This window comes from Parasteatoda tepidariorum, chromosome 3 (genome assembly GCF_043381705.1).
Source record: "Parasteatoda tepidariorum isolate YZ-2023 chromosome 3, CAS_Ptep_4.0, whole genome shotgun sequence".
In the NCBI taxonomy this organism is placed as follows: Eukaryota; Metazoa; Arthropoda; class Arachnida; order Araneae; family Theridiidae; genus Parasteatoda; species Parasteatoda tepidariorum.
In genome coordinates, this window is record NC_092206.1 from 64,003,718 (window position 1) to 64,026,882 (window position 23,165).

At 28.1% G+C, this 23,165-nt stretch overlaps 1 protein-coding gene across 2 annotated transcripts in view; it reads right to left on the reverse strand.

The window, feature by feature from the left end:
* LOC107453922 (four-jointed box protein 1) overlaps positions 1 to 14,300 on the reverse strand; it is a 36,594-nt gene extending 22,294 nt beyond the window's left edge. The window contains exon 1 of one of the 2 annotated variants that reach the window (XM_016070938.3): positions 13,937 to 14,300. The gene's annotated coding sequence lies outside the window, so the exon portion shown is untranslated. The remainder of the gene's footprint in view (positions 1 to 13,936) is intronic. The other variant, XM_016070941.3, reaches the window with a different exon arrangement.
* Positions 14,301 to 23,165: the final 8,865 nt, after the last annotated feature.

Below are 23,165 nucleotides of genomic sequence, written 5' to 3' on the forward strand. Positions count from 1 at the left end.
TATATATAGGTGATGGTAAACTCAACACAAACTATTTCATACAGCGCTTATATAATAAAAATAGGATGTAATTTAAGAAATACATGAGACCAGAATTCTGTTAAATGCAAACATGAGAGTTTCCCCTTGTTATTGGAGCAAAGCAGGAAACTCATTTAATCCTCTAGAAAAAGAAGTTCAAAAGGGGCCGTACGCCCCTCGTCACAAATGATGGACAGTGACAAGAAGCTCTTTTCTTGTTTCCCATTTGTAGGGAGCCGCATCATATGAACGACCTCAATCTCCAAAATGATGTGAAACTGCGGGAGGATAACAGATGGAATTCTCATCCTCATTACTCAGGTTGTGTACTCTCTCTCAGATTTTTTTAATCTCCTACAACACTGATTTTTCTTTTTCTTTGCAATGTTCTTTGGGTGAACGTAAAAATAATTTGATTGCATAAAGCTGCATTGGTTCAAAATAATAAAGGTTTGTTCTTTGGGGAATATTTTTTTCCCCTGTAGAATTTACAGTTATTTTTAAAATATATTTGATGCTGTCGAAATAAAATATAGATGCTTGTGATATCATTCCAGAATTTCGATTTATTTATCTTCATTGTTATCGATAGTAATACATTAATAGCGATATTGATTTGTGTTTTAGCAAGATTTTGTAAGATTTTTGATTGGTCAGTTTTGGTAACTATATAATCAACGTACTTGGCAAAAGTGATAGTTGATGCAAAACATCACCAGAAGAAGTTGAATTTAGCACATCATCGCACATTTAGCACAATACATAGTTTAGTTATTTAGTTGCAAGAAGAGTTTATATAGTAACTATATTTTAGATGTAAATGTAAAAAAATTCAAAATAGAAACAAAAATTAGGAGCTGTGATATTTAATTTAAGTCTTCTGTAGTTTTAATCAGCTAGTTGTATTCGGCTGCTTAATTTGGCCAGAGGACTGCTTTCAGAACTGTGGAGACGGTTGTTGAAATGTTCGATTTCGATTCTGAATCTGAACTTTTCTGCAACTTGATTCCAAATCGACTATTGATCTATCAAAAATTTCACTGAATCCGCAGAAATATTAAAGTTATTATTGAATAAACATTAATTTCAGTTAATATATGCGCAGTTAAAATTAAGGACATTTTATTTAAAATAATAATTTAAACTATAACGTTACATTCTTTAGAAGAAATAAACTTTACGAAATGTATTTGTACAAAATATTAAAAATGTATAAAATCATTATTAAAAAGGAGATAAATATCAATATCACACACATACATTCGCAGATTTAGACTTCTTATTGCAAAAAGATTTCGACAATATTCCGAAACTAGGAAACTATTACAAATGATGCAGTAGCTTTTATTTAATTGAATTTTCAAATGAACTAAAATACGATTTTGAAAATAGTGTACTTTTTCAAGTTCAATGATAACAAGGGTTAAAAGCGTTCAAATAATGTGATAAATTAAATTAGAGATAAGTTATAATTTAAATAATTGTTGCAATACTCATCTGAGTAATATTTTTGGTTACGTACTGAATATAAATATATGTTTAAATAATTTTCATAAGATTCAAAACTTCGTTTCGTCCTTAAAAATATAGCACCCAATCTTTAGTCAATCGGAGTCGGAGCAAATTTTTTGCACTCCAACTCCGATTCCTACGAACTTTTCGACTCCGACTCTACTATTCTAGTGCTTTTGATATGGCCTAAAAATTGAAGTGAACAGAAAAATTGCACATCGGAAAATATTCGTGCTATATGAAAAATATGCAAATTTTTTTTTGAATACTACTGAAAAAAGCAATAATACCAAGTAATACTATCGAACAAAAGTATTGATACCATCTGATACTAAACAAAAGTAGTGATATCAATTGATACTATCGAACAAAAGTATGAATATCAGACGTTATATTTTGAAAATATCGGTACTTCGATAGCTCTTAAAGTCACTTGTATGATATAATTTCTGAAATTTCAAGCATTTTGATGCATTTTTTTTTCTCTTCTGTTTATATTAATAAAAAAAGTATGCCAGGAAATACATTCTCGAAAGAATTTGCCTTAAATCCGTTCTAGATTCTTAGGAAATCAAAAACCACTAGAAAACATCCCCTGGTATTCTGAAACACGAAACCCCAATTTCTTAAAGAATGACCTCTGATCCATCAACAATATTTCGTCTTTTTCATAAACATTCTTGACTGAACCCCCCTTTCATTTTCCTTATTTTTTTCTTCTTCTTCTATGTACTCCCCATACAACTAAAACTGTTCAAACCACAAGGGTTCCTACATGCAGAGAGAAAAAAAAAGTAGTTTATAACGAGAGAAGTACTTTGATTTACTTCTAACAGGGGGCGGGGCAAATACTTGTAGGCCGCGGGGAACGAAATAAGCCCTAACCCCGAGTTTTTAAAATGAGCGGCTTTCATGGTATGGATATTTTATGAGGCTTTAAATCTAGATGCAGCCGGCTCATAAACTGAAACATCGTTATTTTTCACTGCTGCAAATTTTTATTCTAACCTCTTGTATCAAATAATCACGTCGTTGAAGATAATACTATCTTACTAATTTTTTTTATTCTTTTATGAACAAATGTTCCATGGAATATTTAGGAATGGCTGTGAATTTTTCAATTAGGAATACTGATTGCGACATTGATGAGGCGATTTTTCTGTTTTCTTTTTCTTTTTAATAATACCAAATCTGGATATACTAATTAGGCTGTTAAGGACTCAATATTAAATTTGTCATGCATTTAGAAGTTAGATATTGCTTTATTATTAGAATTCTTGGCGGAGTCAATTATTAAATATTAAATTTGTCATGTCTTTGGAAGTTAGATATTATATTACTTACTATCTGAATTCTTTTTTGGAGAAAATTATTATGGAGGTAGTACGGAGTATAATTATTTAATGTTAAAACTTGTTTCGTCTTTGGAAGTTAGATATTATTTTACTATCTGAATTCTTGGTGGAGTCAATTATTTAATATTAAATTTGTCATGTCTTTGGAAGTTAGATATTATATAACTTACTATCTGAATTCTTGGTGGAGCAAATTATTATGGAGGTAGTACGGAGTATAATTATTTAATGTTATCTATTTTTACAGGTACATGTTGCAGAANTTTAATGTTAAAACTTGTTTTGTCTTTGGAAGTTAGATATTATTTTACTATCTGAATTCTTGGTGGAGTCAATTATTTAATATTAAATTTGTCATGCCTTTGGAAGTTAGATATTGTATTATTATCTGAATTCTTGGTGGAGTAAATTATTACGGAGGTAGTATGGAGTATAATTGTTATTGTGGAGTATAATTATTTAATATCAAATTTGTTGAGTCTTTGGAAGTGAGATATTGTTTTAAAATCTGAATTCTTGGTGGAGTCAATTATTTAATATTAAATTTGTCATGTCTTTGGAAGTTAGATATTGTATTATTATCTGAATAATTGGTGGAGTAAATTATTACGGAAGTAGTATGGAGTATAATTATTATTATGGAGTATAATTATTTAATATCAAATTTGTTGAGTCTTTGGAAGTGAGATATTGTTTTAAAATCTGAATACTTGGTGGAGTCAACTATTTGATATGAAATTTGCCTTGCCTTAGGAATTTAGAAATTGTTTTACTATCTGTATTCAGGGTGGAATCAATTAATATTAAATTTGTCTCGTATTTGGAAGTTAGATGTTGTTTTGCTATCTAAATTCTCGTTGGAGTTAATTATAAATAAACAACGATTTTAAAACATTGAAAAAGAAAAATATGGGGAAGGTATTTGGGCGCGCCGGGATGGGAGGTCACAGAAGGTCGCTGTGCCCTCCCGAAGATTTTCATTATTCAGCAAATTTTGTCTGGTAATTCGGTATATTAACAGAAATCGTATTTTTGGAAAAGTTGTTCTCAGAAAATTTTAATTATATGCAGCTTTGTTTTCGTATATTTGAAGATAAGAAATAACGAAATTCCGCTATTTATTTTTATTATTACATGTAAAAATTATTGGAGTCGCTAATTTATGATTCGAGCAAATTACGAATTTCATTTGAAAAAATGAGAATTTCCCCCTCCCAAAAATATAAGTTTGCGCCCCCCCTGACAAGGTACCGCTTTGAAGAAGAATTTTCGCTGTGTGCTAAGAACGTTGCATATCGTCTCAATTTTTTTTTGTAAAGAATTAAGCATGACGTATCTATTTTCTAACATTAGATTTTTCTATTCAGGTTTGTTTACTTTAAAGTATCTTACGCAATTGAACATTACGTTGTACGCCGAGTCTACTAATGCAAATTTTGAGAGTATCTAAATACCAACCAGGGGGATATAATTGGTTTGAATAATTATATTTCACCATTCATTTTTCAAGACCAGCGGTCCCCAAAAGATGTTCTGTGGAACCCAGGAGTTCCGTGGAAAGGTTATTTGGCTCTATGAGTTAGGACTTTTATTTTGCTTTAATTAGTAATGATTTTTGAAACCTGTAATAGCTACCTGCAACCTGCATTCAACTAATAATCCATTATTTATTTAATAATCAGGTTTTATTAGGAAATTTCCTAAGTAAAATTTCAATAAAAAGAAATAGATTTTAAAACATGTGTTTATATTTTCTAGAATAACAGTATTTTGAAAAAATTAAAATTATTATATTAGTTTTTCTCATTAAATTTAAAATTCAAAATGAAATAACCAAATTCAAGAATTACGAAATATTTTTCTCCGATAATCATTCTCATATTTTATAACAGTTCTTCTTCTAAAAGCAAAATTTAGCTTATTTTATTCAATTTCATTTATGCATACGTCAAAAACTAATAGAAAGCCGGTGCAGAATTGCGAATTCAGCTGCTTAACATAAAACCTAATTTTAAGACTTATTGATGAAACAATAAAAAGAATATTTTTCACATTAAATGTTTTTAAATCAATTTAAATGCTTTTTTATTATAATATTCACACCCACTAATTAACCTTTTTTAACAGTCAAGGTTCCACCAAAAGAAGTTCGATCATTTAGAGTTTCGTGGCTGAAAAAATTGAGAACAGCTGTTCTACACTATAAAATGCAAGTGCACTTAAAATTAAACATTTCTTTGGTTATATCGACAAAAATTTCTACTAATTACGAATTTTCTCCATATTTAATCTACAAACAAAATTAGAACATTCTACGTGTATGTCAGTTTTTTTTCAACCTTTAAGCTCAAAGATAGATTAAAAACTCGCCACACGAGGATAAAATTTACTGAATGTGTTAAACACTATTCAATTATTGAAATAATCAATCACATAAAAGATAAAAACAATCCAAACTAATGGCTGAAATGTCAGTTATCGTTGTCAAAGGACAACAACATTACGATCTTGAATAAATCTCTAGCAAACTCCAAATATATCATTTAAGCCTGATAAAACCATACAAGATTAAAAGAAACACTTTTATTTTGCTGCAGACACCCATTAATGAGTTAGAGCGGTTTCAAACTGAATTGTAAGTGTAAACCACTCGTATCTCGGGGCTATCTGTAAGTCATGAGTATGTTGCGCCCTCATGGTGTGAGACAACTTTTACGACCTCCTTGAGCAATTAATAACGGCACTGTTTGGAAAGAAGCCACAGAAAACGCCGGCGACGACGCCACTGTGCCAACTGGGGTCTGCCAATTAGCCTTGACTTCACGTGAACCTGTGAATATTTTCATATTTATGAACAAAAGAACATCCTTTTTCTACTTTTTAAGTAAGGTATTAACTACGAAGAGATCCGCCAGGATATTGTCTTAGCTCTGCATTGCTCACAGAACGAAACGTTGTGGAGCAATCGTGGAAATGAAAATGTTTGATTTGTGTAACGGGTTTTTGAAAGTGTAGAACATTCATTAGAAACGTAAGAGATTAAAAAGACTTAAACTGCTGACAGTTTATGTTCATGAATTTCTTTCAGTTAAAAGTTAACAAATAATTCTTTTTTTTCTTTTTTTCTAATAATAGTAATGGAATCTATAGAATTAAATAAGGGTTCAAAAGAATTGTTTACTTTTTAAACATTTTTAAAGTAGTGTAATGGCAATTTTTAGTGAAAAAGAGAAATTTCACTAAAACCAAACTAAATTATTTCAAATTTAACACGGTTTTCACCGATGTAATATTTAAAATAAATGTAACTCTTATGATAATTTTTTCCTTAAATACTTTGTTTAATTCTTAGCGTTGTGGAACAATCGTGGAAATGAAAATGTTTGATTTGTGTAACGGGTTTTTGAAAGTGTAGAACATTCATTAGAAACGTAAGAGATTAAAAAGACTTAAACTGCTGACAGTTTACGTTCATGAATTTCTAGCTGTTAAAAGTTAACAAATCATTCTTTTTTTCCTTTGGTAATGGAATTTGTAAAATTAAATAAGAGTTAAGGGAATTGTTAAGTTTTTACACATTTAAAAAGTCGCGTGTAAAGACAATTTTTACAGAAAAAAAAATTCCATTAAAACCAAACTAAGTTATGTTAAATTTAACGCGGTTTTTACCGACGTAATATTTAAAATAAATGTAACGCTTATGATAATTTTAATGTTTAGAAAAAAGGAGTAATTTTCACGGAATAATAGGGATCTGATATTTTGTAACAAATCTTAAAAACAATAGGATTTTATTATAGATTTTCATAACGCCAACAAATTTGTAATCTATTCAAGTTTATAAAGCGCTTTAATAATTAGACATGAAAAGATTTAAATCTATTTCTGATTAATCAAAGAAAATTCCTCAGACATGGATTTCAATCTTTTCATGCCTAATTTTTGGAGGTCTTTCGGAATGAGGATAGATTTTTATAAATATTGACTTATGAAAATCCTGAATCTCTTAATGTCAGGGAATCCTGAATCCCTGAGATTAAAATCCTGAATCCCTTAAAAATATTATCTGATATATTACAAGACATCAGATCTCTAATTTTAAGCGGAAATTACTCATTTTTATTCATAAAGATCTCTAATTAGGTATGAGAAAATATTTCCGAAGAATTATGATTCGTTATAATAGTTTGATTTGATCATAATCTTATAACATCAAATTTATGCTAAGTTTAAGTACTTAATTTTTTAAAAAACTAATTTTGGAGTTAAATGCCATCTTTCTCATTTAACTTTGAATACTTTCAAATTTTAATTTAGCACATGCATGCAAATTGTTAATTACACTAGATTCCCTTTGGAAGGAAATTATTGAAATAAACTAATCATTCTCAATTTCGGCACATTTTTATTAAATAATTCATTGTAAGAGTAACTATTCAAACATTTAAAAATACGATCCCAAACATTTTTCTTTTTTTAAGAAACTGTGTCTTTTCTTCGCTTCATACACGGTGAAATAAAAAATTCTGGTATATTTACCATACCGTATGGTAATGACATTCCCATAATTCTGTTAAAAGAAACCCATAATTCTGTTAAATAAAATTAAAATATACGGTATTTAAATTATTCATTTCGGTAATTCTTCCGTTCATATGGTAACGGTTAAACGGAAATTTTTGTTTTCGAAATTACATATTATGTTACCACATATTTGGTAAAAAAATACAAAACTGAAAAGTAAATTTAACCAAATAAATGGTTTTTATGCAGTGCTCTAAGCGTCTAAGCTATCATGATAAAGTCACAAAATTTTACCACATTTATCAAATTTTACCACGTATAAAAACATGTTTTATTGTAAATTTTACCAAAATCTCTACCAAAGTGCTTCGGTAAAAACTACGGAACTTTTAGGTGTACCCGTAGAGCCAGAAACACGGTAAATTTTACTTTTTTTTTCTTAGTTTATTAACATTTTGTGTCATTTTCATAATTTGCATAGATAGTAATGGTCAAAAATGCTATCCATTTTTGACAGCTTTTGACAGTCATGAATAACTGTTTCAAACTCATAATAGTTATATAAATAACCTGCTATTCTCTAAAACATGTTATTTCAAGGGATTCGTTTAGTCCAGTTTTTGTTATGCTTTAAGCAGGAAGTCTCACTTAATGGGTGTTGCTTTGTTAACTATAGAAGTTTATTTTCAGATTATTAAGCAGATTATTTTCCAATTTTAATGCACTTCTTTTGTATACATATAAATAACGGTTTTCAAATCAGAGTTGATACATAATTCTTAATGTAGCGAAGTATTTTAATTTCTTAAATCGCAATATATAAACAAATAAACGACTAAAGACAGTAATGATGAGAAATATGTTCCATTCATTTACAGGTGACTCCTATTTATTATTTGGGTTTAAAAATATTAAATGTTAAATCAGCGTTTCAAAAGAAATATTATAGGAATTGATTTTGGGTGGTACATCGTGAATAAATGATCCTTATAGGTTCATTGATTATGATAACGTTAATGATTGACACGATATTACTGTGCAAAAAAAAAACAAAAAACAAAATGACTTTGAGACAAGCTGGCAATATTGGGAAACATGTAGAAGAGGACTTTTGTTACTCAGCTCTTGTGAAAAGTGAAAAAAGTGAGGTGTTAAGACATGTCAGGAAAGGAGGAAAATGACAAAATAAAAATTTAGTTCAATAATTTAAAAAAGAAAAATCTTGTTAAGTTGTCAGACGTGTAGGTTGTAAAACTAATGGGGGCATTAACAAAATAAAAAGTTATTTAACAAGCTTATCATCATTTTTTCTTCTTTTCAAAAACGAAAAAAAAAAGTTTAGTGGAAAGATAGATATCAAAAAAATAAAATTGCGCTTTTGAACGTATAAAAATATGTACTCATCAATTCTCAATTGTTTCACAGGTTATTTATAATACGATTAAGCTACAAAACAACTGAATTTTAAGCATTGGAATTTTAGCATTTTAATTCCAAATTCTTTGATCAGTTGATAGTATCTGATATTATAAGTTAATAACACTGAGGAGCATTTTTTTAAAATTTTCTATTAAGTGAGATTTATGATTGGATCTTGGATATTTTTACGTCATTGATTTCAAATCTGCAATTGATTTTTCTCCAAAAACTACAGTTTTTTTTCCTTCAATGAATTATTCCATTTTTTTTTTGTCGAAATGTACAAGTTTAAAAATAATATCTGTAACAGGGGGTCGCCTAAATGCTTTGACAACCTCGAGGGGAGCTAGGACACATCATCATCAGGATTAAAATTTCATAGGAATCCATGTGCGGAAATACCGTCATACGCCGGGCGCTTCCCTATTATCAACAACTGTTTCTTCCTGTGCTTTTGAACAGGTCATAATAGGGAAGCGCCCTTAGTGCAAGATATTTCTGGACATGGGTTCTATGCAGTTTTAATCCTGATGATAATGTGTCCTAACTCCTCTAAAAGTTTGTCGCCGGGTTTTTAAACTTCTACATTTGACAGAAGATTGACTAAAAATGTCATTTAAATGGAAATCTGTAGTTATAAGAGCAAAACTAATTTCAGATTTGAAAACCCCACATCTAAATTATTCAAGATCAAGTATTCGTATAAAGGCAACCGAAAATTATTTATTATTCATTCAGAAAATATATAGCTATAGACGTTTTGAGAAAAATCAGAATTCAAGGGTGTTTCCCTCTTATAGATACTCATTATTTGATAGGAACCTCCCCCAACACATGAGTCATGAATTACTCATCGTCATCGATATCGATTCATTCTTTTTCTCTGGATATCCAGTAAACATCTCCGACAGCAATTCAATAACATAATGAATTTCAAGTCCTATAAAATCCTATATTTTAAATTATCCAATATCATCTCCAATAGCAATTCAATAACGATGAATTACAAGTCCTGTTTTAAGTCCAATAATTATTTTAAAGTTCAATAAATTATTGCAAGATAATGTATGTATTACTTCAACTATATACTTTCATATCATTCGTAAATTCTACAGTTATTCAAAATTAACTGCTTTCTTTCATCGAAATATAGCATCAGGGGACATTTTAAGTGAGGTTTGGGTCTGTTAAAGAAGTTTTCAGATAAATGTTTCATGGTTAAAACGGGTGCTACACAAAATGTTTTGCCACTGAAACGGAAATTTCACAAGTTATTTTACCGTTAAAAATGCACAGCAACACAAATTATTAGCAGCTTACCAAATTAACTAAAAAGGAATCCTTCTCAAAATTCCTTTTTTGGAAATTATTTTTTTCGAAAATTTTGGAATGGAGTAATTGAGATAAGTCAATTCTTTTTATACATAATTTTAAGACTATAACTCCTTAAAAGACAAGATTTATTTATTTATTTTCTTTTTTTTTAAAAGAAAAATAGGACATCTTATATTTAGATAATCTCACCCCCGTATCAAAAACCTGATTCACAGACGATTTAAAATTTTTGATTCGAAAATTATGAGTACATTTTTCACAAATTCTCCAAAATAAAATCGTTTATTAAAGGTCTGAACAAACCATTGATTTTTATGACTGTTCCCAAAATTAGGACCTTACTTTCACAAAATTATGAGTTGATAGTTCACAAGTTAACAAAAACAAACCATTCACAAAAAGTCTGGACCTATCTCTAACTAATTATAAATATTTTTTTACAGTCTAATGGAATTTTAATGAATATTTTTCATAAGTTTGAAATATTAATTAAATATATACTTAAAAATTTTATTTTCTGGAATTTAGACTTTATGTCTTTATTTAAATTTTATAACACAAAAGTACTTTTAAGTATGTTATATAATTGTATTATGACTTTTAAGAAGAATCAGAATATTCATTAAAAGTTGGTTTTCATGAGATTCAAAGTAAACGTTGCATATTAATCAGTTTTTAAAAGAAGTATCTATTTACATTTTAATAATATTTAATTATATCGAATTCATGTTTTACGACCCGAATCAAATCCTTCATTAAATTCTCGTAATGGTTAAAGTAGTGCTTTTTCCAACGCTCTTAACTTTTTCTTCTAGAGCAGTGTTTCCCTAACTTATAACTTTTCTGTGCCCTTTCTAAATTTTTCATAACGCTGTGTACCTCTAATAAAAAAATGAATGTATTTCTTATTATATAAAAATTGCACAAAAGTTAAAAATCACAACTGGCTGTTGATACCGCTAATTATTAGCTGTTAACTCTGCTAAAAATAGCCAATAGAAAAATGCGTAATCTAAATTTTTATGGGTGGCTTTATTTTTAAATAAAAAGTTTTTGAAATTTTCGTTTGTTGCAAAATATTTCGTGGGGGTACGTGTATCACACTTTTGGAAGCACTGTTCTAGAGCAACGCTCTTTTTCTCTTCAGAGCTTTTTTCCGTGGTTCTAGTAAAAAATGTCACTCATTGCATAGAAATTCACAAACTCTGAGTGTCTGTAGCAAAAATGTGTAGTTGTTGTTTCTCATAAAAGCAAACTCTATTAAAATAAATAAAATTTAAGCAGTATTCTATTAAATTTATTAAAAATTGAGCATTATTCTAAGAAAATTAAACGATATTCCATGAAAATTAATTTTTGTCAATATTTTAAAAACCTGACGTGATAGAGTAAAATGGTTTTCAGAATTAAAATTTGCTGAACAAACTACATTAGAAAAGGTAAACACCATGTCATATATTTATAGCTTGTTTATCAGTGTTATTCGTATCGTCAGTACTCGTCATAAAACAAGTATATAGCCATCCATAATATTAGAATACATTCATTTATAAAACCTGTTATACTAATAAATATACTAATTCGAAGGAAATTATTTAATTTTTAAATATTCTTTCACACTCTCGATTAATTATGACTTCAAATTTCTAAGCGTTTTCAATATAAACTGAAGAGTTCAATAATGCGTAATTTTTTTTAAAAACTGTTATTAAGAAATTAGTACTAATTGATTCTCAAGTGCTAGAATATATTATTGGAAACCGTAAAGGGTCTATGAAACTAGTCTATTTATTTTATATTTGAAATCATATATTAGATTTGATTTTATGGATTATAAAATATAATAAGATTCCTTAGATTATAGAATATAATGGTTTTCTTTACACCATTTTCAAAAATAAAGTTTTAGTTGCTATTTAAGGCAAATCTTTTATAAATAAGGAAATACAATGAAGTTAGCTTTTGCGTTAGGTTGCTGTATCGAGAAATTGTTGAGGAATAAATTGCTACCCAAAACATGGTCTCAGAATATGGAATAAATACACAATAATTAGTTAAAATTAGAATATATTCATTTATAAAACCTATTATACCAATACATATACTAATTAGGAGGGAAATATTCAATTTTATATATTCTTTAACACTTTTGAATCTTGATTAATTATGAATTCCACTCTCTAAACGCTTTTCTTTTAAATTTCTTTGATATTTCTGAAGAGTTGAGCAATACATACATTATTTTTTTACTCTTGTTAAGAAATTAGTACTAATTGATTCTCAAGTGCTAGAATATATTATTGGAAACCGTAAAGGGTCTGTGAAACTAGTCTATTGATTTTATATTTGAAATCATATATTAGATTCGATTTTATAGATTATAAAATATAATAAGATTCCTTAGATTATAGAATATAATGGTTTTCTTTACACCATTTTTAAAAATAAAGTTTTAGTTGCTATTTAAGGAAAATCTTTTATAAATAAGGAAATACAATGAAGTTAGCTTTTGCGTTAGGTTGCTGTATCGAGAAATTGTTGAGGAATAAATTGTTACCCAAAACATGGTCTCAGAATATGGAATGAATACACAATAATTAGTTAAAATTAGAATATATTCATTTATAAAACCTATTATACCAATACATATACTAATTAGGAGGAAAATATTTAATTTTATATATTCTTTAACACTCTTGATTAATTATGATTTCCATTCTCTAAACGCTTTCCTTTTAAATTTCTTTGATATTTCTGAAGAGTGAAGAGTTGAATAATACATACATTGTTTTTTTACTCTTGTTAAGAAATTAGTACTAATTGATTCTCAACAGCTAGAATATATATTATTGGAAATTGTAAAGGGTCTATGAAACTAGTCTATTGATTTTATATTTGAAAACATATATAAGATTTGATATAATAGATAATAATAAGATAATAATAGATATGATGGAATATAATACAATTCTTTAGGTTACAGAACATTATAAATTTGATTAGGTTTTTACGTCATTTTTTAAAATAAAATTTTTGCTGTTATTTAAGGCTACTATATTGGAGTTAGCTTGTTGTATAGAGCAATTACTGAAGAATAAATTGTTACCCAAAAAAGTGTCACAAAATGCATTGCATTAAAAATTGCTTTCGAAAATCTATCTTTCAAGGAATCTTAAACACTTTAAAATCATTTTTACAAATAATAATGTTCTCTTTGTCAACGATGTATCTTTTTTTTAAAATAAGATAAGGCATATGAAATGGAAAATTTATGAGTTACAAGTTGTTTTAAAGCATCTTTGTTAAGTTGTTAAAAAATTTAAAATTCGTTACACTTCAAAATACCTTACTCTTAAGGAGATAAAAAAGGTAGCATAGTTCCAGAAATAAATTTATGAAAAGTAAGTTTTCTTGTACTATTGATGCCGAATTGTTGATGATACCCAAAAGCTTCCCAATATGTATTTTAATGGAGACATAAAACACAACTTTATGCAGAACGTCGTTTTTAATTATCATTAAGGCATTCTTAATTGAATAAAACAATTCGTGTCTAAAGGAAATTATAACATCGAATTGCTAAGCATTTAACAGTATTATTTTGTAAGCTATTCAGAAATAGAAAATAATATTCATACTACGCAAAAATAATGCAAAATTTTTTAAAAAGATAAAACATAAATGTAGATAAGTCATTAAATAAATTTATGAAATTAATCATTTAAATATACTAAGTTTCAACAAAAAAAAATAAAATAAATAAATCTTACCTCACCATTCGAGAATAACTGTTATACGGCCAGTATACAAGATCAGTTCTTTAGTTGCAAATTCAATTGCAGAATGACTTATAACTTAGAGAGCATGGCATATTGTGGTCCAAATGATGTGTAAACGAGTTGTCCATGCAGATAGGTTCCTTTTTCATTCATAGAAAATGCCTAATTCATTCTTTAGCCAGAGGTTAAACTCATTCGGTAAACATAACGCATCGTCCAAGAAGATCAACGACTTGGGCGAAGTTGTTGAAGATGAGATTTGAGAGGAGAGACCTACTAGACTGTGGAGACTGGTTCTAGTTTGTTTAGAAAAGGGATTCTCAACCTCTCACGCGGTTCTCAAAAATAAATGGTTGGTGCCGCTAGGAGGCCTGATTCTAAGGGGCTATTCCCATAATTCTTTGCCGTTCATTTAATTATTTGTTCGACTTTAACGATATAGAATGGTCTATTATTTGAAAAATGTTAAAACTATCATTGATATGAATACACCCTAATAATAAAAATTAATTAAGAGCGACGAAATGCGTTGAAATGGAAAAATGTGCCGACATTATATGCAAACTGATATACGCACCTCACTTGACAATGGATTGTTAAATTTTAAGTTGAATAAAATTTTGCACCTTTAAATAATGTCTGAAAATCACTAATTTTCATTCGAGTCAGTTATGAATGTAGTTTCTATTATATTTAGGTGTTTTTGATAGCATTTATTATTTTTGATTGATTGAATGATCAGTGTTTATTCTGCGTCTATTTCATCCAATGTTACGTCATTTCATAATGAATACTTTAAAAAAAAGAAACCTATCAAAAAAAAAAGAAAAAAGAAGCAAACTACCATATTAATATAATTAATAATATTTAGGTTAAACAGATAAAAATTTGACGAATTTATGGGCCCCATATTTAGCAAATAACAGAGGGGAAATTTGAAAATTAAGTATTTTATTCTGATATTCTTTTTTTATTTATTTTGCACCCCCCTAGGGCTGAGCCCCGGGGAGGATGAGCCCTCATGCCCCCCGCTAGCTACGCCACTGATCATTGTCGATGAGCAATAGGGATATGAACTGGAGAACCGAGCCACCCCACCTAAATGGGTTAGGCAAATTTTCCTATAAAAATTTGTCGAAATTTTTCGAAATGCTTATTGTTCAGTTTTAAAAAAATAATTCAAATTATTATTTTTAAAAATTAGTATTTTTGAGTAATTTATTACGAGTATTTTTGTTGTAAAAAGTACATTGTGAACAAAAAAGAATTCATTAAATGGATGTCTTTTATTTTCCCCTGCTGATTATCTTGCCATATTGATAAAAAATTTTTACCGCTGGTTAAGATTATTCGAGTGCACAGGGGTGGGAATGGAGGGGAGGGGAACACCTTGATTAGATGCTCCTTAAAAGAGGGTTACCATTACTGACAGAGGCAAATAAAACCCTTATTTTAATAAAAAATAAGGCACACTGGAAAAATATATAATAATAAAAATCTATACGCTAAAATACTTTTTTAACCGTAGGTTCAAGTGGAAAATATTCTACTGTCAAAAATTATTTCTAATCGAGGTCTGCAATATTTCAATGCTTCAAAACTTCATAATTCAAATTGATTAATAATCTTATTATATTCTTCATAAAATACTTTTTTGGCACTAAGTATTTAACAAAAAGAATTTTAATTTAATATTCGAAATAACATTAATGGATTTAAAGGTTTAGTGAAAGAGTTATGTCTTTGGAGTTGAGAATACTATATAAAACAGCTTTTTACTATTTAATTTTTTTCCCTTTCGGTTATAGTAAATAAATGTTCCTCTTCTCTATAATTTTCGGAGATGGAAGAGAAAAAAAGTAATTCATTACGAAACAATTATTTTATACTTCATAATGAATAGTAAAATTATTAATTTATATTTTTAAATCAGTTGACGTACGTTTAAATTTGAAATTGAGAAATTTTTATGTGCGATTTTTGTAATGAAAAATTGTTATTTTTCGGAATGGAATTTTACCTAGATTGGACGGACGGTTTTACTGAATGTCTGGGACAGTTTCCATCCTGTTCCCTCCTTGTCCCTTGACTTATACTGATAACCGGAAAGTGTATAATTTAACTGCAAAAAATATTTGTTCTTTTATCGAAAAGTATACAGTTTTATTGTTGAAAATATCCGATTAATTTTTTTATTGCAAAGTATTCTTTCATAGAGGAGATTAATTTAAACTAGATTAATTAATTATTTTCTCGTGTAATCAAATTATTTTATCTGTGTTCAGTGTTTTTCTTGTGGGTGCAAAGCATTTTTTACCTAAGTACAAACCAACCAGATAAAGTTCGTGTAATAAGAAATAATCCCCTACAAATTAATAAAATGCGAAGCTTATTCGAATTTTGTTCTCGGTCCCCGTGTCGTTTAGTTGTCTTGAAACGGCCTGAGTTCCCGCTGAGTTGATTGAGAAGAAATTCTCGGAGGATTTTCTTTCTCTTCAAGGAACGAGGGGGCTGTCTTATCCGAACTTCAATTTTCACAGCAGGGCTTATATTTCACGATTTTTTTTTTGTAATGTTTTTTAAGCTGAAAAGCATTTTGTGCAATACTTCACTTTAAGCAGAATTGAAAATACCCTGGTTGGTTGGTGTTAGTTGGATGTAACGAAAAATAAATAAATAAGAAATGTGTATGTACATAAATTCACAAAAAGCTATGCTTTAAATTCTTAAAAAACAATAAAATAAATTTATGAAAATGTATGGTTTTGAAGGTATTTGTGATTGAAATTAAATAGAAAGTACCATTTCCCGATTCCAGTGAACTAATTTCTTTTTTCCATTAAGTAGCGTGATTTGCAACGAAATAATTTCAATTCAGACAATTACATAACAAACTTCTATGTTTTGATTTTCTATGATATTCAAGTGAAAGCTCTTATCAACTATATTACCAAACTGTGAATTAAATTAGATGTTAGTTGAAAATTATAATGTATAAATTTATATGGGCAAATCTAAACTTCAATTTTTTGTATATTTTTTTTATTGAAAACTACGTGGTAACAAACTTTTCTTGCGATATTGTATGAAGATCCATTTTCAGATGTTGAGCCTGTGTACCAGAAGACCTATCTGAAAATTGTATAAAAATATTTATTAATTTATAGTTAAAAATTATAAAGTTAAAAAGGTAGAGAAAACATGGAAAGTATTATAATAAAGATTAATGAAAAGAGGAGGAAAATTAGGATGTAATAAAAATTCTCTTAATAATGACAAATTAAAAGTACATTTTATTTCTAACATGGAAAAAAGATTTTAATAAGCATTATAATTTTAAACCAATGAAAGATTTTGTTTTCTCTCTTAATAATGATATGATTATAAGTTTCAAGATCTTATTATTAACTTTATTAGATCTTATTATTAATTCACTCTTTAAATTTCTTTGTTTCGATCTTGCAAAAGTTAAAATAAGTCAAATTTCACCAAATAAAAAGAAAAATTTAGATAATTTATATTTCGTTATTAATTTTCAAAACCCTATTTCCAATAAGATTAAATTTCATAACATTTTCGAAAATTGAAAAAATTTGTTTCCATTAAAAGACTTTAACACGATTAAAATATTCAATTATAATAAATATTTTAGTCGACCTATATTTAATTATAATGATATTAGCAACACTTTAGAGAAAATAAATACATACGATACTGTATATATCACACTATCGTATTGATATATTTTGCTTCCACCACTGATGAGAATTCACGTGCATTGCAAAAATAATAAGTTTTTAATTAAAATTCATCACAAAAATAGATATTTCAATATGCATAAACTAATGAAAATATAATTGAATAATAAAAAAGTAATGCAAACATCGTTCATAATACATATTTTTAATTTCATCATTGATTATATAATTTATAAAAAATGTAATTTGAAATAATTAACTTAGTTAAGAATAAGTTTGAGGAATGAATGTATTTTTGTTTTTAGTAAAAAGGGGGCTCCTTTGCTTACTCGGTAACTCTCACCAAACCCTGGAACTGCTTACGCAGTTCATTTCAGATCACTTAACTGGTTGTTTCCGCTTTAGTCTCATTTAACACTCTGGATTTTATACTTCAATATCTCTAAAACTTTATTTTAATGTTATTAGAGACTACGACGCTCCCAACTCGCTCCCAACTCTGGATTTATCTGCCATAATGCAGATAAATCCATGCAAACTGAAAATGGTTAATTCGAACAAAAAAGAATACGTTACGATAACTTTAACTGTAAAAATTGTAATATGATAGCGACCCGAATTAGGTGTTGAATAACACTAAAAATTGTGTGTTATTTCAAGTTTATACCGAATCGAAGTTTATACCATATACACTTTAAAGGGGGCTGTTTAATATCAACACCAGAAACTGATATAGTTTAAAACAAGCTCAAATGCATTCCTTCCATTCATGAATTATTTTCCCCAATGTTGGCGTACGTTTGGAAACAGTCAGATTACCAACATTTTTTGTTTACAGTCGAACAGAGAAGGTGAAAGTTTGACTTATTCTTATACGATAATGTACATTTCATAGGCCGGGATAGCCTGATTGGTAGGGCACTGGGCTCATGTTCAAGAGTTCGTGGGTTTGATCCCTGCCGACCGAAGACTCCCGTGTAGTAAATAGTGACTGATGCACGTTAAATCTGTCGAGTCGCAAAGTCCTCCATGTTCCCACAACAAATCAATACCTCTAGAGTTACTGGTCCTTGAGTTTCCTTGTCTTTTGAATTGGTTCCAAATTACAAGGCTATGGAGTTGAACATTAGTAGTCGTAAATCCAAAATTGGGCAGGGTGTTCAACGACGAAAACTTTACGCCATGTAATTTAACATTCTTGGCGTAGAAAAAACTTATAGGTATAAGAGTTATATATGGTATTAAACTTTGTATAAAGTAGTTGCCACTATTTTTGATAGTCACATGCACTAAAAATTTTTATACTCAGTAAAAGATTTTGGTGCACAATTGGTACAATTTTTTGTATTGAGCTAAATTTACAGTAGTACAAAACTGTGGTTATTGTGCAAAAAACTATATAAAATGGATAAAATGACAATTGTTTTGAAAAATTTCAGCGAATATATTAAGAAAAATATGCTTGTTTTAAAACAAAGTGTTTCTGAAATGAAACCATTACATTGATTCTCAAGAGTATGAAAATGTGTGTTGTCAGTTAACAAACAAAACATGAATAAATAAATGAAACTGTAACAGTAAAAAAGTAAATGAAAAATGTTACCATATGCACTGTAAAAAAAATGTAGTTAACCTCAACACCAAAAATGGTGGCAACTATGCACCAAAATTTTTTACAGTGTGGTATAGTCATACCTTTTTTTATATTTTTTTTATTGTAATTTTGCTTAGTACATACAGAACACAAACCTAATTTCTGCTTTTTTGCTTTTTCTTTAACATGAGAGATAACTTTCTCTATAAAAGAGGAGTGGCTATTATTAAGGATTCTCCGATAGTATTGAGAATAGATTTAGTATGATAAATAACTTGAATCAGAATAAGTGAATCAGAATTCCATACAAGACTCATGTATAATTTATAAATTCAGAAACACTTAATATGGATATATTCAACACGCCTGGATTAAGCTGAAGCAATCTTTTTCTATTCTATTAAACGTTAGCGAGACCGAGTGTCATTTTGTCGCCAAACTCTTTACGAGGAAGTTCAAGGTCTCAGAAAAAATTAGCGACTTGTATGGATGGTACATTACAAGAAAACTGGATCAGAAACATTATTATTTAAGAAAACTGATGATAGAGATTCGTTCTAAGCCTGGTGTTTTTCGATGACGTATTTTAAATTGGTTTATTTTTTAAATATTTATGTTCGAAACTTGCAGTGTTTCCCAAACTTATGACTTTTGTGTACCCTTTCTAAATTTTTCGTAACGCTGTGCAGCACTAATAAAAAATGAATGTATTTTTTACTATAAAAATTTCCACTAAAGTTAAAAATCACATCTAGCTGTTGACACTAATAATTATTAACTGTTAACTCTGCAAGAAATAGGCAATAGAAAATTACGTAAACGTAAATTTTCATGACTAGATTTGATTTAAAAATTTTTTTTTTTTAAATTTTCGTTTGTTGCAAGATATTTCGCATAAGAACGCGTACCCCCGTTAAATTGTTCCCGTACCCCTGGGGGTACGCGTACCACACTTTGGGAAACAGTGTGTAGGTAATAATTTTTAAAGTTTGTCTTGGCGCGCATTTTCTCGATGATTTCCGCGAATTTTCTGAAATGCTAAGCTTTGGGAAAATTTTGTAAGTTTAGTTTTTTCTTTCTAATTTTTCAATAACATTTTGACAAAAATTAATACTTTTCTGAAGCTTAAAAATTCCTATTATTTAATTGATAAAATATTTTAGAGACTAGATTAATAACAAAATGACAAGAGAATAGCTATAAGTCGTGTAAAGAAAAGTGGTTTTTAGTTACCTTGGTCGAAATTTTAATAATGATACAATGTCTAGCAAAAATGCTGTTGGATTACAAAAGGAATAAGAAGTTTAGTTAGCCCCCTTCTTAAAACTTGAACTTTCACTGAAACAAGGAGATAACAGAGCTATTACTCTTGAAATTTCCAAACCCTTAGTATTGAAAATGGAGACAAAGGAACGTTTGATAAAAGACGAAACAGAAACGAAAATAATTTGACTAAGTACAATATCTTGTATTAGTATTCTGTTCGTTTAAACAAAAGTGTTAATACTTCATAAAATTAAAAGAATTTTTTTTAAAATTCAGTTCTCTCATGTGCTTTATATTACATTAGTATTTATTCCACGCAGTTGTTCTTCTCTGATTAATTAACTTTCTGAAATCAGTTAAATAATTAGATAAATAAATGTTTAATAATATTATTATTAAAATAATAAATAAAGAATTTAAATATGTATTAATAAATTAAATTTAATAATTTAATAAAATTTTTTGAATTTCAACGAAATTTTCAAAATTTTTTGCGAATCTTTCGCAAATTCTTCTTCCCGCGACAACTTGCAACCCTGGTAATAATAGAGGAAAACTAAAGAGAAATTACGCTGCTTTAATAATATTTTTGATTCCTATGTTCTTTTTTAAACTTATGACTGTGCTCAGTTAATGTAACGTAAGGAAAAGTACTTGAAATATAAATAATTTTAATTTGTTTTATTTTCTAGGTTCCCTCAGCGTTTGCCTGATTCATTGTAGTGTGCAATATAAAAGTATACTGACTTATCATTATAGATTTGTCGGAAAGCAATTTGTCTAAAGAAATGGATAAGTTAAGTATCTTGTATTTCCCTCCTTGTGTATAAGTTGAGTTATTTTGAAATTAATAATTTTTTATTTTATTTATTTATTTTTTGCCAAAATAATTTGCAACAAAATAATTTTTACCAACATTTGAATCGGCAATAGAATTAGAATTTATTTATGGCGTTATTTCGTCTTTAACTTAAAAAATCATTCCGGTTTTCCAGTAGCGGAAAAAAAATGAAATTTCACTGAGAAAAAAGAAGTGTGGTTAAAACTACCAGAATATAGTAAAATTTACCATGATTTATGGGAACACTAAAAACCTTAGTAATTTTTACCTAATCGCTTTGGTAATGATTTTGGTAAAATTAGTAATACTATATGATTTTATAGTGTGTGATAAAATTTGGAAATTTCATCATGATATAAAGACCTACATAAAGATCTATTGTATTATGACATAAAGATCTATTTGGATGAATTAACTTCTCAGTTCTGTATTTCCTCCTGATGTTATTTTAAAATCACACGATGGTCCAAATAACAGAAGTAAAAATATTTTATGAAATTTTAAGAGATTAAATAAACAAAAAACTAGCAATAAGAATTCTGAGTATTTTATATTATGCTATTTTGTGATGTAGGAAAAAAATTTATTAGAAAAATTCTTTTTTTAAAAATATTATTTCTTCTTACCTTCGCAAACTTTTTTTTATCGAATAAATGATTTTCATTTAAAAAAATCTTAGTTACTAATTTTTATAAATATTAATTAACAATTTAAAATGCTTACATTGTTGATTTTCATTTTAAATTCATAAAAGAAGCATATTTCAGAATTTTAGCACACATTAATTGCGACTAATAAATATGTAATTAAGTAGTTTAGAAAATAAATTTTTATCTTTAAATATTTTATTAGCCTAAACATTGCCGGCATGATATTTTCGGTAGTAATGATAATTCTGTACAAATTTTTCTAATATTTGTAAAAAAAAAACTTCCTCAGGTTTTTAAATTCTTAAATTTTGTCATTTCATTTATTTTCCTACTGAATATTTAATCATTTCATACATCACATATTATTCCTTTATAAATTATTTAAATTTTTTTTTTAATTTCTCTCTAAATAAAGTATTAAGTCTGACAAACATAAATTCGATTTATGAATGAAATTTTTATTAGGTAATATTCATAATTTTTATAAGAACTGAAAATAATTATTTTTGAAAATATCACTTCGCGTTTTTTATCTTCTCAACTCATCACGGATAGATGTGCATAATTATTTAATTTTACTAAGTGTACGGTTTTGTTTCTCTAGAAGCTGCTACAATCGTTATTAGCTAATTCTGAAGAGGTGCTGTGTTACTTTAAAAAACTTGTAAGCTTCTTATGCTTTAATTCAACGTTTGGAAGGAAGAACATTTATTATCAAGCTAAGTTGAGTATATGGTTGCTAAAACGTGATTTGAGTGTTGAAGCAAATTGATACCACTACCGTTTTTAAGTTTATTCGGAAAAAACTGCTGGAAAATAAAATAAAACAAGAAATAAGGAGATTAAAATTCATTACCTCGTGAAAAATTCTGCGGCATTTTTAAGGTGCGGCATCGAAATGAATTTCATTCAGTGTTGAAAAGTTGAATCAGTTTTATTTTTCAAATTAGTTTAAGTAGCTGAGAAGGATACTTAAAGTGATTTACTATTTTTGCTTGTTCTCTATCACTGTCGAAAAATAATAACTTTACCTTTTGACTTCTCTTTTTCCCGAAAAGCTGTAGAATTTTACAACAATGAAAAAGCATTGAAAAAAACAACAAACTATGCTGTTAGAAATTTGTAAGCGTGTTCAACCAAATGTTGTTCAAATAATATCTCTCTCTGTATA